This window comes from Artibeus jamaicensis, unplaced genomic scaffold (assembly GCF_021234435.1).
Source record: "Artibeus jamaicensis isolate MK-2021 breed Jamaican fruit bat unplaced genomic scaffold, CSHL_Jam_final contig_1015, whole genome shotgun sequence".
In the NCBI taxonomy this organism is placed as follows: domain Eukaryota; kingdom Metazoa; phylum Chordata; class Mammalia; order Chiroptera; family Phyllostomidae; genus Artibeus; species Artibeus jamaicensis.
In genome coordinates this window covers 7,171,872-7,176,446 of record NW_026521194.1, presented here as the reverse complement: position 1 = coordinate 7,176,446, position 4,575 = coordinate 7,171,872, and the positions used below count along the sequence as shown (strand labels likewise).

General features: G+C 37.6%; 1 non-coding gene across 1 annotated transcript; it reads right to left on the bottom strand.

The window, feature by feature from the left end:
* Positions 1–1,788: 1,788 nt before the first annotated feature.
* LOC119048091 (small nucleolar RNA U13) lies at positions 1,789–1,892 on the bottom strand. Its single transcript, XR_005082260.1, has one exon. It is a non-coding gene; the product is annotated as a small nucleolar RNA U13 (small nucleolar RNA).
* Between the last annotated feature and the right edge of the window lie 2,683 nt (positions 1,893–4,575).

Genomic DNA, 4,575 nt, shown 5'->3' with positions numbered 1-4,575 from the left:
CCCCTTCTCCTCCTCCCACTCCCCTGTTGCTAACCCTCCTTGAGATCTTCATTTCTATGTTTCCACTCCTGATCTAGCTGTCCTTTTAGTTTGCTTTTGTTTTAGGTGTGGTTGAGTGGCCCGGTCCAGGTGAACCACCTAACACGCTAATCCTCACCCAGCTGTGAGAAACAGCAGAGGGGGTCGCCATTTCCCCGCTCTGACCACGCCCCCACATACAGCCTCACAACCCAGTGACCTGGGAGTCCAAGGCACCGCTTCTCACACTTAAAGGGCCAGAACAGACCAAAAATGTCACAAGAATATCTCAAAGCCCCAGAGCCCAAGATCTAAGCGATGAAGAAATAGCAAAACTCTCAGATGCACAGTTTAAAACACTGGTCATCAGGATCCTCACAGAACTGGTTGATTATACCGACAAATTAGACAAATATATGAAGGCGAAACTAATTGAAATGAATGGAATTGCACAGGACACCAATAGCAATGAAAAGGAAACTGGGACTCAAATCAATGGAGTGGACCAGAAGAAAGCAAATAATGGCCAAGTCTTTTTCTTAAAATATGGTGGCAAGGATTAAACTAAGGACCGTCAGGCCAAGAACACTGTTCTTTGTAAACAAAGAACACTTCGTTTACACAGGATACTTCCAGCTTGTGCATGATAGGTAGGCATTAGCTTTTCTTGGCAACTATAGCACACTGTGGGCTCTTAAATGAATACCAACCAAAACTCCAAAGCAATTTTATAGACAATTTCATGGTCTTATCTGGCATCTTGGCAATTCACTGGGGTAGTTGTTTTCTGAAGCCCAAGTGCAGGACTTGAATAAAAATCAACGCAATCGTTAATTCTAACTTGGCAAGTTCTTTTTGATAACTGATTTTATCACTGAATGTGTATCTTATACAGACTCAATAAGGATATCTCTTGGCTTGCAGTCATGAAGCAACAGACTAGATGGTGACTGTTGTAGAGCCCTGCTACACCCTAGACTGTTATTGACTCATTAATCAACCCGTGTCAGGTTTGTCATGTGTGTGTGTGTGTGTTTCTGTTGCTAAGGGTATAGAGGGAAACTTTGAAAAATAAACCACAAATGAAATATTGTATTTTAAACTTCCTGAAATCAATATATATTCTTTGTATGGTGTTTTTTGACCTTCCTGCCTATGATTCTTTTTTTTTAAGATATAAATTAGCTTGTCATGACAAGTTGATTGTCTGTGTTGGTTCCTTTGCTTCAACTTTGTTCCAGAATATGGCCAGAGTCAATATCAAGGTCAGCTTGATGTAGCTTCTAGTTTATAACTTCATTTTTCTATTTTGAAATATTGGGCTGTTTGCCCAAATCTCATCTATTGGAACACGTTGCTTTTTATGGTGAATTAAGTGTTGTTGTTGTTTTAACTAAGTGTATATATAAAATTTGAATCTGATAACTTCTACTCATTTCAAACTAAGACATCTTTTTTTTCCCCCTAAACTATCTGCTAGCATCTTTAACTAAATTTCCTGGAGAACTAGGTTGTTATCTACATTTTCCAATTTGAAAGTCATTCTACTTGATGTAGAAGATGATCTTAAATAAGAGTCAAGGACTTTGTTTTTGCAGTATTTGCTAATACGTTATTCATCTTAGTTTGTAGATTTAAGTCTTCTTCATTGGTAAAAACTAGACCCGATCATAAGATTAGATGGATCATAAGTCTAAGTTAATTCCTGGATATAAGGTGGTAAAGAGTAATGTGGATAAAAGTACATTTTCTTTTTTTTTTCAGAGTTCATGTCAGATGGGTAATGTGCCGATGCCATAATGAGGTTTGTGGGAGGCACATGTCACACAAGAGTGTGAACACCCAATCATCACACTTATGAACTAGAAAAGGATCAAAAGTACTGTACATTTTCTTAAGAACAAGAAATGTATGTGTATATGGGAGAAAATTTCACCATTTTTATGTAAGGGTCATCTTAAAATAAAACAATATGATATTTGGGTATAGTCTTTTTACTAGGGTTGACCACCCATCCCCACTTTGGGGAGACTGGGGGATTTCCCAAGGTGCAGAACTTTCAGTGCCTAAAATGGGAAAGATCTTGATAAACTGGGATAATTTGGTCATCTTATATTTCTCCCAATTTCCCCCAGATGACCCTTTCATTCCTGTCCTTTTAAACCTAAAATGGTTGACTATTTTCCAATTCTTACGTGACCAGTTTTTCTTTGGTCAATTTTATTTTTTATGGATTTCAGATATTGTTGCTGGCTAGTCTACAGACTATATATTCTTTCTTATAACTACCCTCCCTTCTCTCTCTCTCTCTTCTCTACCCCTTTTCCTTATTTTCTTCTCTCATGAGAGAGCATCTAGGACACAGAGTTCAACTTTAATCTCATTGCAGTGTTTAGTCACCATGAAAGGATCATTAATACCTGTAGATAATTTGCATCTCTATTTTCATAGAAAATTATGGTATCTCCAAGCCAACATCATATGTTTTTGTGATTAGAATCGTAAATTGAAGCAATAAGAGAGGAATATGTGTTTGAGGCCTTACTTTTGAAGGCCTGAAGTAACCAGCACACCAGGCTTTCCTAGAAGTGGCAATATGATTTTGATGTTGAAACAGCTAAAAAAGTGGTGGGTACTTCATTGTGTCCACAGAATCAAGGTTTACACAGGGCCCAGTTTTATGTGTTGACTCTACCTATTCTTACTTACATGCTACTGGATATAACAATCAATGTTGGCAGATTGGGGGTTTCTGTGCCCAAAGTAGTCCATTAGATCATCTTTTTGCATAATGTTTATAACGTAAAAAAGACTTTTGAAGTGATCAGCTGTAACTTCCTCATTTTTCACTAGTGAAAACTGAGATCCAGAGAGATTAAGGGAATTTATGAATATTGAAACTTCTGCTAGTGGCGGAGTTGGGATTTCCATCCCTCAAGGTCTCATTTTCCACTCCAGACTGTTAATGGAGAGGGGAGAAAACAAAACAGATGAGAGTTGTCCGTGAGCTAGCCTCCCCATGGCATATCTAAAGGCAAATGGCTTGAACCAACTTTGTAAAGTATCTCCTTCCACCTTGTCCCTCTTTAGGCACCTTGGGGCCTGAGTGTCCTATCAGTGACCAATGTTGGGGTCAGTTTCATGTTTTTATTCTTGCTCATTATTATCCAGAGTTGGCTCCTAATCTACGCCTTATTTTTCCCATGTCCATTCCCTTGAGCACAAATGATTCATTTATGAAACTCCCACCTTATCTAGGTTTAATGACTATCTAGAGTGCAATTTACCTAATTGGCCAATGCAAAGCAGGAGATGGCTGATGTGGGAGCCATCATTTTGAAATGCCTTTACCTTTTTTACCTTTATCTGTGGCTTTTACCTTTATTGCTAGCCATATACCCTTTTATCTCTGTTTCTCATAAAGCCTCTATAAACGAATAATCACTAGTGTTTTTTTAAACACAATATACTTAAAGCTCAACCACTCTGAGTCTGTATTTTTTTCATTTTCTTTATACCATAGAAAATTACATATCTTCTTTAAAATATGCACTGGGGGGAAATACTTATGCTATAATCCTTTTAATAAGATAAAAGAGTAACCCACATTATTTTTAAATTAACTTTTTTTTGAATAAGCATACATTTTAAAAAATGTTTCAAAGATAGCACAGAGTGTGCCCAATACTTGTCATCCCATTTTTCCCTAATAGGAACATCTTGTATAACTGTGTTGCATATGTTAAAACTAAAAATTGACATTGTCTCATTACTATTAACCAATAGTAATTGTGATTATATATACTATCAACTAAACTTCAGACTTTCTTTGGATTTCATCAGTTTTTCCAGTGATGTCTTTTTGTTCATGCAAAGATGTAATCGTGTTTCCACATTGCATTTAGTCATCACTTCTTAGTCTCTTATCTGTGACAGTTTCAGCATGTTCCCTTATTTGTCATGTTCTTGACAGTTTTGAAAAGCACTCATCAAGTATTTTGTAGAATGGCCCTCAATTTGGGTTTACCTGATATTTTTCTCATGATCAGACTGAGTTGTGGGTTTATGGGAAAATGTCCCAGAGGGGACATGCTCTTCTCATCATGTCATATCAGGGCCGAATGATATCAACAAGACTTATCACTGAGGATGGTAAGCATAATCACTTGCTTAAGGTTGTGTTTATCAGGCTTTTCCACTGTAAACTTACTGTTTCCCCCTTCCATGCTCTATTTGTTGGAAGCAAGTCACAAAGTCCATCCTACATTCAAAAGGAGAGAGAATTATAATATTTTAACGTAGTTCATCTCTGCCTGTCGAGTCTCTTCATTTTGGACCCTACGTGGCTCCACCACTGGACAGACCACATTCATTCTAACAGATTCCAACTCCTCTTCTAAACACTCTCCTTTGTCTCTCATCTTGGGACCAGCTCTCTCAAGCCTCCCGATTTTCCTACATTCTTTTTCTCTTTTCTGCAGCATCAATATGATTTTAATGGTCTTCATCTGAAACTCAGCAGAGTCCATGATGGCTACTTTTCTCTTACCCTGGTTT